Here is an 11351-nt window from a genome sequence, read left to right on the forward strand (position 1 = left end):
CTTGTTGTGATCGATGACTTTGAAGTCAATTAGGTTTGAAAAACTGACGGTAGTTAGTTGTGTGTTTCTCATAGAACGCTAGACCAAAAGCTTCAGTCTCTGTATTTTGATTGTTCAGCTGAACCGCGTTGGCTCCACTCACCAATACATAGACTGAAGAGTTGTTGGCCCGTACATTACGACAACGTATCAGCTAACCCAGGGAGCTCTGGGCTAGCTGATAGTGATACGTACGTAACCCAAGGAGCTCCGGCCCGCTTTTCAGGCCGGAGCTCCCTGAGTTCCGTATCAGCATGCAGCAGTAACGTTAGATCTAACATTCGGCGGAAACCCAATTTTCGGATCGTTTTTGGTACATCAAATGTCACATTATGAAAAAATAATTACATCCAAACTTACGAGAAAATATATAAAATTCAGAAACATCGTACCTTAGACCGCAGTTACCGCTAATTCCTTTCAAATGATGATCAAAACTTAGTCATCCTCGATTCCTTCGTTGGTCATCGTAAGTTGCCATCTTGGATGACGTCATCATCTTTACAGTCGTATTTACCAGTCGCTATTATACCGCGATTCGTGCCGCTGATTTGTGCTTGTCTATGTGCGTGTGTTCGGAACTTGTCGCTCGCATTGATTGGCCAGGATATCGATAATTCTAATCAGAAAGCCTTGATAAAAGCATAACTCAATGAACGTAGTAGGCAGTGCGCGCGTTTATAAATTATAGAAGAGAAACTCCCGTTGGTTTACCGTTGGCCACACACACGCTGCATGCACGATACATGTATACACAATACACGCATATACATGCACAATACACAATACACGCATATATACACATGCACAGCAAAGCAATACACATGTATTGTAGTTGTTTTTTCCGTAACCTTTTTATTGTTGCCGTAACACCGTAATTGGAGGAATAAAATCGGAACAAATACGGCGAATCCGTAACGGTTGGCATCTCTGTATAGGTGGTTTGAATAAAAATGAATAAAACGGCTGATATCGACTCGCCGTACGGCCGCCATAGATCAAATGTGACCAAGGTATTAACAATAATCAATAAAGATGGTCACTGCTCATAATACTAATAAAGAGGGGCGCTATTAAAGTAGCTTAGTCAAAAGGAATTTTCATTTAGTCCAATACTAATTCGTCAATTTACCAACTTGTCTAATAGAAATTGTGTCTACCATCAGTTCGTCCAATATCCGCATGGTATAATTGCCATTTCGTCTAATAACAAGTTCATCCAAAAGTCATTAAGTCATTATACCAATTGGTCTCAAGTGTTAATTAGGCAAAACAAATACGATTATTATACCAGCTGGTTATGAGACGAAATGGTCATACATGTAGACCAACTGGTGATTAGACAAAGTGTTGATAGCACCAAAATAATGGTTATTTGACCTATAATGGTTGTTAGACATTATGTTGATGGACGTGAGTAGATGTGTTGACAGTGGACGAATTGGAAATTTACCTTTTTATTTCCCTCCTTTGAAAACTTGATTTCATGACCTGACAAACCGGACATTCTAAACACTTAATTTTGTAACCATGATCTAATATGAGCAGGAAGCATATTTAAGGACGTTCCACAGTTATGTTATGCAACATAAATACATAGGAGTAATGCAGAAAATTTGTTTACAAATTGTAATTTCCTCCTATTAAAGCCTCTTAATTTACCGTCCATTGTCCACGGCGGACTGCATTTGCATATTAATGAGTCAAAAAGAAGATGATTGAGGGTATTTGAATTCCAGTTCATTGTGATTTAGCCGTGAACCAGAATTGCCTGGTAGTTATTTCACTGCCCGGAAAGCAGTAGATGGCAGGTTTGAATCCCACTGGTTCCAATTTTTTCTGACTTATGATTTTCATTACAGATCAAGCATGCGATCTTAAGGAGTAATGCCGAAAATTTGTTTACCAAATGGTCTAAGTTCATTGACGCTAAATGACCTTTGGTCATGTGACCTGAAACTCAGGCAGCGGAGTTGGCTCAGTCGGTAACGTGTCTGCCCATCGAACCAAAGATCGTGGGTTCGAGTCCACCCCGGGCGGATGACTGAAGCCAGTACGTTGTGTGTAAACATCTCTCCCATGTTTCATAGATGCAGGCTATGTTACAATTGAAAACACTCCGTCCCTCGGATAGGACGTTAAATGGAGGCCCCCTGTAGAGGGGAATCACCACCTTTGCACGTTAAGAACCCACTGCACTATTCGTATAAGAGTAGGGGGAAACCCCGGTGTAGTGGTCCACCTGCACTCCCTCCCAATCAGTTATATCGGGAGGAGAGACCTGCGGGTCACAGTGATCCAGTTCGCTTTTCGCCTCCCAGGCACAGGTGACGCCAAAACAAATAATAATACTTCATTAACCTTATGGCCAAGTTTCATGAACGAGGTCCATATACTTTCTAAGTTATGTTGTCATTTCAAAAACTTCACCTTTGGTTAACATTAGGCGTTGATGCCGTCGCCGCTGTTGTAAAAGCGGCGACTATAGTCTCACATTGCTTCACAGGATAGACAAAAATATTGGCAGAAGATAAAACAGCATCTCTCTATTATAATAGACCTCAGCTGCCAAAGATTTGTAGTTATCTTGAATTCTTTTTATTCCGTTTTCATGTACAGAGATTATAATGGAAACCTCTACTGCTCTGATGATCTTTATTAGCAATGTGTCAGAGGAAAGAAATCAAGGAAATTTTGAATTCCATTAACTGAAAAAAAGAAAAAAATGGAGTATAGATTCAAATTTCATTAACTGTAAAAAAAAAATGAATTGCAATATCTTGTTTAAACAAGTGGAATGCTTCTAGCGGTCTCACCTGCATCACACGATTCAATATAGCAGCAGTGCTGACTTTGAAAACTACTATAACTTGCACAAGATGTTCAGTGATACTTGGTTACTATTATTTCCACGTTTTATGAACTAGACCAATACACTTACAGAGATATGATGGTAATTCAACAAATACCCCCAACGTGGCCAAAGTTCATTGACCTTATATGACCGTTGCCCTTGATCATGTGACCTGAAACTCACACAGGATGTTCAGTGATACTTGATAACTCTTATGTCCAAGTTTCAAGAGTCAGATCCATAAACTTTCAAAGTTATGATGGTAATTCAACAGATACCCCCATTATGGCCAAAGTTCATTGACCTTTGACCTTAGTCATGTGACCTAAAATGCGCACAGGATGTTCAGTGATACTTGATTACTCTTATGTCCAAGTTTTATGAACTAGACCAACATACTTTCAAAGTTATGATGGTAATTCAACAAATACCCCAAATTTGGCCAAAGTTCATTGACCCTAAATTACCTTTGACCTTGATCATGTGACCTGAAACTTGCACAAGATATTCAGTAATACTTGATTACTATCATTTCCAAGTTTCATGAATCAGACCCATAAACTTTCAAAGTTATGATGGTAATTCAACAGATACCCCCCATTCGGCCAAAGTTCATTGACCCTAAATGACCTTTGACCTTGGTTATGTGACGTAAAACTCATGCAGGATGTTCAGTGATACTTGATTAACCTTATGTCCCAAGTTTCATGAACTAGGTCCATACATTTTCTAAGTTATGAGGACATTTCAAAAACTTAACCTTAGGTTAAGATTTTGATGTTGATTCCCCAAACATGGTCTAAGTTCATTGACCCTAAATGACCTTGGTCATATGACACGAAACTCAGGCAGGACGTTCAGTAATACTTGATTGACCTTATGGCCAAGTTTCATGAACTAGGTCCATATACTTTCTAAGTTATGCTGTCATTTCAAAAACTTAACCTTAGGTTAAGATTTGGTGTTGACGTCGCCGCCGCCGTCGGAAAAGCAGCGCCTATAGTCTCACTCTTATGCAGGTGAGACAAAAATGAATATGAATGTCATCTACAGTAGAAAGAGATTGATTTGAATTTCATGATACTGTAAATATGAAAAGAAATAAATTTCATTTTTACTGATTTAAAAAAGAAATATTTACCTGTATGTCTTGAGTTCCTATCCTTCCAGACTGGTGATTCAATCTCAGTTGGTGTCAAACATGAGTGTTGATGCACGTTACAATCTACAAACTTATAACCAATCTTAACAGACTGACCTGAAAGGAATAGGAATCATAATTGATTTCAGTGGTGGGTCATCAGTCATTTTTTTGCAATCTGAGTCCGAACTGCATTGTTCCAATCGTGACCCGGTACACCAAATTAAAAAAATAAAAATAAAAACTCTAAACTAGTTTAGAGTGACAAATATTCTAAACTTTATCCCCCCCCCCCCACAAAAAAAATATATCAAATAGATTCAATAAAACACATACAGAAAACTAAATGCCATTACAAACAGCGAAAAAAAAATATCACAGCAGTCAAATAGGCCTACTATTAAAGTCTGAAGAGATGTAAATCCAAAAGAATGGCAGAACTATTTATTATAACTTCATGCATTATTTCATTTGATCTGTGATTGGTTGTTCCTTAGAATCATTTCCTTCTTTGACATCAACCCATTTCTTCTTCCTAGTTTGTTCATTGTGGGAAACCAACTTAGCCTTAATGGGGTCCCGAAGTAGGATAATGACCTCCTGTTAAAGTAAGACAAAAGACACTTGGATTCATAAAGTTTCATAAAGAATTTGATCTATGTAATAAACTATTTCACCTTTCATTTATTTATTATTACCATTACTTCATTAGGTAGACATTTATAAGAAAAACATGGTGGCCTATGCAATAATCTAGGTTCTGTTTTCTGTTACTGAGTAAAAATATTAAAGTCATCATCCAAAAAGAAAAGAAGAAAGGCAAATAAATCTTGGACTTTAATTTTCATAGTAGAACAGTACAGAGTTGTGATATCAACTAGAGTTGAAAGTAGAACAGTACAGAGTTGTGATATCAACTAGAGTTGAAAGTAGAACAGTACAGAGTTGTGATATCAACTATAGTTGAAAGTAGAACAGTACAGAGTTGTGATATCAACTAGAGTTGAAAGTAGAACAGTACAGAGTTGTGATATCAACTAGAGTTGAAAGTAGAACAGTACAGAGTTGTGATATCAATAGGAGTGGGCTATACATGGGTCAAAAATACTTTTTTTGTAATTTCAATATGACAACAGTTTTTTTTTATTCCTTGTAATGTATCTCAACATGAAATGACAATATTTTTTGTCTCGGGTCCGAGAAAAAAGTGTGCCGGACCAAAATCCAAAATGGCCGCCAAAACCCCCCAAAATCACAGTTTTGGCCACAATTTTTTTATTTGGTGGTCAATTTCTCTGGTTTTGGTGTCTATTCATATGTTTTGGGGGGCAGGCAATTTGTTTTTCCTATAATTAGTACTTTTAAACCATTATTTGTAGAGTTAAAAGGTAATTATACCTAAATTTTCCCATGTTTGTAGCCTTTTTTCAGCCAAAAAGTAGGTTTTATCATCCTGGGGTTCTGGGATATTAGATGGTACGAGGTCAACAATAGCAAGCAGCTTCATATAGCTATATTGCTTTTATTCCTCCACTTTGGGTTTTACGGATATTTGTGAAATATATCTTATAAATAAAAAAAATGTCAATTATCCATTGGGGCTATACAGTATACATATGTACAATGTACTGTACATACATACTGCACTGCATAAATGCATTGGCCACCATGACAGATAACAAGGCTTGTATAAACTATAGTGTCATAGAAATGAGCTCTCAGGTTTAAAATTAGATGCCTCAGAAATTGAAGATATGTTTTGTCTCAGAAATTGAGGACATGTTTTGTCAAATATGCTAATTCAGGGGGCGGAGAGAGGTCATTTACACTGTAGCTATTCTGGGCCCTGTTGCATAAAAATTTACCATTATGTTAACTTAATGGTAACTTGCATGCAATCCTTTATTCTGATTGGCTGTTGATCAGCGTTACCATGATACTAGTAGTTACCTGACCCCATAAACATAGGCCAGTTAGACACCAGAACCAGGTTAAAAAAAAGCCTCCAAATGAAGAAGATATGGCTAAAAATGTGATGTACGTATATATACATGTTTGTGATATTTACATGTAAGTGTACTTTACGTTGCTGGTTTCACCATGTACATCAGCTGACAAGGAATCAAATTCACAATCTAATTCTAAACCTTTGAAGCTCATTTCTATGACACTATAGTTTATATACAGGCCTTGTCATATGCCATGGTGGTCGATGCATGGATATACATGCAGTGTAGTATGTACAGTGCATTGTACACCGTATAGCCCCTATGGATAAATGACATTTTCTTTTATTTGATAAGATATATTTCACAAATATCCGTAAAACCCAAAGTGGAGGAATAAATGCAATATAGCTACATGAAGCTGCTTGCTATTGTTGACCTCGTACTGGTCTAATATCCCAGAACCCCAGGATGATAAAACCCACTTTTGGCTGAAAAAAGGCTACAAAAATGGGAAAATTTAGGTATAATTACCTTTTAACTCTACAAATAATGGTTTAAAAGTAGTAATTATAGGAAAAACAAATTGCCTGCCCCCCAAAACCAGAGAAAATGACCACCAAACAAAAAGTTGTGGCCAAAACTGTGATTTTGGGGGGTTTTGGCGGCCATTTTGGATTTTGGCCCGGCACACTTTTTTCTCGGACCCGAGACAAAAAATATTGTCATTTCATGTTGAGATAAGGTAAAAGGAACACAAAAAAACTGTTCCCACAGTAAAACCAAAAATCACCCATTTATAGCCCACTCCTAATATCAACTAGAGTTGAAAGTAGAACAGTACAGAGTTGTGATATCAACTAGAGCTGAAAGTAGAACAGTACAGAGTTGTGATATCAACTAGAGTTGAAAGTAGAACAGTACAGAGTTGTGATATCAACTAGAGTTGAAAGTAGAACAGTACAGAGTTGTGATATCAACTAGAGTTGAAAGTAGAACAGTACAGAGTTGTGATATCAACTAGAGTTGAAAGTAGAACAGTACAGAGTTGTGATATCAACTAGAGTTGAAAGTAGAACAGTACAGAGTTGTGATATCAACTAGAGTTGAAAGTAGAACAGTACAGAGTTGTGATATCAACTATAGTTGAAAGTAGAACAGTACAGAGTTGTGATATCAACTAGAGTTGAAAGTAGAACAGTACAGAGTTGTGATATCAACTAGAGTTGAAAGTAGAACAGTACAGAGTTGTGATATCAACTAGAGTTGAAAGTAGAACAGTACAGAGTTGTGATATCAACTAGAGTTGAAAGTAGAACAGTACAGAGTTGTGATATCAACTAGAGTTGAAAGTAGAACAGTACAGAGTTGTGATATCAACTAGAGTTGAAAGTAGAACAGTACAGAGTTGTGATATCAACTAGAGTTGAAAGTAGAACAGTACAGAGTTGTGATATCAACTAGAGTTGAAAGTAGAACAGTACAGAGTTGTGATATCAACTATAGTTGAAAGTAGAACAGTTCAGAGTTGTGATATCAACTAGAGTAGAAAGTAGAACAGTACAGAGTTGTGATATCAACTAGAGTTGAAAGTAGAACAGTACAGAGTTGTGATATCAACTAGAGTTGAAAGTAGAACAGTACAGAGTTGTGATATCAACTAGAGTTGAAAGTAGAACAGTACAGAGTTGTGATATCAACTAGAGTTGAAAGTAGAACAGTACAGAGTTGTGATATCAACTAGAGTTGAAAGTAGAACAGTACAGAGTTGTGATATCAACTAGAGTTGAAAAAAAAAAAACTTTAATGGAATAGAGCCCTGATGGCAGAATTTTTAATTTGAGAGAAATCGTTCCCAAGCAAAACAAAATTGTATATATTTATATTCTAGAAATTATCAATTCTGTAGATTTTATATATTCATATTCTAGAAATTATCAATTCTGTAGATTTTAGTTCTATATCCCCTGAGATATAGAACTAAAATCTACAGAAAATTGTTTGCACTACCAAGCAAAATTTATTAAATTGTTAATAGTAATAATGGTCAAAATTCATGAAAACTGTACTGCTTTTCCAATAGCATACTAAAAGAAAAATCATTTGTGACGCATGGTCAAAATAAGTAATGAAACTGTACCGCCAAAGCCAAAGGAAAATATTCTACACTCATGGAAAGAAATTTCATAAATCTATCAAAGTGAAGTCTCTAGTCACCTGTAAATGCCTGTCTTCAAACCAGGTCTGATTAAACTCATCATGAAGGATGTAAAGTTCAGTATGGAGTCTGCAATTCTCACTCACCTGTAAATTCAAACAAAGAAAAAAAGGTTAGCCTACCTTTATTTTCAAAAGCCTATCTTTAATATATTTCAGACATTTTCCAATTACTAAAATTAAATACATCCTGCCACTCCAACCAAAATACCAATTCGTTAATCGTAAAAACAGGAATTCCTCAGGGTTTGACACTTGGGCCTTTGATTTTTAGTATATATATCAATGATATTGCCAATATGAAGTTTATGCCATATTCAAAACTATCTTTATACGCTGATGATTCAGTGATATTTTGTAGAGAAAAATCTGAAGATAATTTGAAGCATTCTTTACAATCACAGTTCGATATGATAACTGATTGGATGAACAGAAAAAAAATGTATATTAACATCGACAAGACTAAAGTCATGATCTTCGGTTCCACAAAGAAAATAAAAAGTTGTAAAATTGATATATCATGTAAAAATCTAACACTGGAAAACGTAAACAGCATCAAGTATCTTGGAGTTACTCTCGACCCAGTTATGAAATGGACAAAACATGTTAACAGTGTGTTAAGCAAACTTCATCGGGTCACTGCTTGTATTAGGAGGATTAAGACCTACTTAACCCAAAAGACACTGATTGATCTGTATTTTGCCATGTTTGTCCTCCATCTTGATTACTGTTCCGTAATCTGGGGTAACACAACAAAAACGAACATTAAGAGACTACAAAGAGCCCAGAATCCCTACGCCAGAATGATTCTCAATGCCGACCGATATACATCTACTTTATACTTACTGCATAAGCTTAATTGGCAATCCGTTCTCCAATATTGATGTGATTTCTTTTTCATAATGTGACATTTTATGTACATAAAAACGATCGGAAAATCGGGTTTCCGCTGTTGGATCTAACGTTACTGCTAAAATACGTTGTCTGTACGTACGGGCCTCCAAGCTCTTCAGTCTATGTATTGGTGAGTGAGCCGACGCAGTTCAGCGGAACAACCAAAATACAGAAACTGAAGCTTTTGGTCTATCTAAACACGTATAATCCATATTCTGAAAATGCACCCCTTAACAAGTATTGGCGTCTGAAAACCTACCCTTAACAAGTATTGGAAACAAAATGAGACTCTTGGCAAGTATTCCCTGAAATGAACCCCTAAACAAGTACAGCGATATTTTATTATGTCACAGGTCCGTCGGTTATCGGTTTTTGTTTACCTTTACACACCTTTGGTTTAGTACGGCCTCACCTTCCACACCTTGCGCAAAACGGACTCTAAACACGTAGGGTTGGGGCAAAAAAACATCCTTTTAATTTTGTTTTATCATCCCCGCAAATTTTACCCTAAACACGTAGCTTTCTTAACGAAATAGATACCGGTACCCTTTTTTCATTATTTTTGTGTTTTTGACACCCTTATCACGTTACGTACGTAATGTGCCCTGTCTTGAAAAAAGACATCCTTCTTACATGTTTTTTTGGTCGCACATGGTATCCACTAATCAATGTAAGTGCCCCCCCCCCCCCCCCCCGGTAGCGTGTTTTTTTTACCGTACTGCTAACGCGTCAGATTCTCTAATTTAATGCCGCAGAGCATCTTTAGCAGAGGCCATTATCGCTTTTGGTACGCAAAAAAGTGCAGAAGTAGTACTACAGAAGTAGAATTGTGCAATACGCATGCGCATGGACTTGCCTAATTAGTGATTGCAGTTACTATATTGATGTTTCCTATAATTGTTGGTTACGTGCTTTGCATTTCAAGTATGCAAATCAGCTGGAGAGGCGGGAAAGTTAAACTGTGTGCAGTCATGTAAGAGTCGCTTGAATCATTGACCGTTTTCAGCACGCAGCGGACAAGTCACGCTTCTACATGTAAATCCTCCTCGTTGGATCCATGTTTTATTACAACTTTTTCTAGCTTAGCGACGTCGTATAGCTGTATTTGCACACTAGGTAAGAGCCATACTATGGCGGAATCCTCCGAAAAATTTGTTTTGGGATCATTGCCCTCCTCATTGAGAAAGCCTGATAATAATTTATCGCCTAATGCGGGCTCGGTCCCAGTAATTAACAATTCGGTAAATCCTAACCCGTATAAAGGACAACAGCCGGGCCAGCAGCCAGGCCAGTTTCAAATCATCAGCGCCAACAATATATCAGATATTATCAAAGAGGCTCTTGGTGGATTTAGGGAAAACGTTGGTCAAGCTATAGCTTCACAAAAAGAAGCTACCTCTAAAGTGATTGAATCAGTTGAAATAAATTTCAAATTTAAAGGTTATATATTTAAGCTTTAATTTGAATTGAACAATTCCCAACTTGAGCGTGTGCATACCGCGAGGAAGGCGATCAAGAAGGAAGATACTGCTTCCGTGATTTCAGAGCTTCAGGAAGTAGAAGATGATATCCACAAGCGTAACGAGCTCATTAGGATTAGAGACAAGTCTGATCATGGAGATGGTTATAAGGTGGTTGATGAGCATATATGTCATAACCTTGTTATATCATAACCTTGTTATATCATAACCTTGTTATATCATAACCTTGTTATATCATAACCTTGTTATATCATAACCTTGTTTTATCATAACCTTGTTATATCATAACCTTGTTATATCATAACCTTGTTATATCATAACCTTGTTATATCATAACCTTGTTATATCATAACCTTGTTATATCATAACCTTGTTATATCATAACCTTGTTATATCATAACCTTGTTATATCATAACCTTGTTATATCATAACCTTGTTATAACCTTGTTCATAGAATGAGGGGTTGATGAGTACTTATCAGAGGAACTCGCAAGTGATTCCGATGACGACAAGAAAATCAAAGCTGCTCGAAACAGAGCAGCTTCAAACGTCGGAACGCTAAGTTTAAAAGAAACTTTTCCCTAATCCTGATGCTACTTTTCGTAGCTATTTGCAACAAGGTCGACCTCAATTTAACCAGGTTCGTACATCAAGATCATTCAACTTATGCTTCGGTTGCGGCAAGTTGTGACATTGGAGGAATTGCCCGAATAGCAAACCCACCAAAGAAGGCACAGGCCTATAAAGATACCAGATTCGGTAAGCATAATTTTGACAA

At 36.8% G+C, this 11351-nt stretch overlaps 1 long non-coding RNA gene across 1 annotated transcript; it reads right to left on the reverse strand.

Moving 5' to 3' along the window:
* LOC135158041 (uncharacterized) lies at positions 1–976 on the reverse strand. Its single transcript, XR_010296867.1, has 2 exons — positions 432–976; positions 1–78 (listed from the first exon to the last, which is right to left on the reverse strand). It is a non-coding gene; the product is annotated as an uncharacterized LOC135158041 (long non-coding RNA).
* Positions 977–11351: the final 10375 nt, after the last annotated feature.

This window comes from Lytechinus pictus, unplaced genomic scaffold, assembly GCF_037042905.1.
Source record: "Lytechinus pictus isolate F3 Inbred unplaced genomic scaffold, Lp3.0 scaffold_26, whole genome shotgun sequence".
Taxonomy (NCBI): domain Eukaryota; kingdom Metazoa; phylum Echinodermata; class Echinoidea; order Temnopleuroida; family Toxopneustidae; genus Lytechinus; species Lytechinus pictus.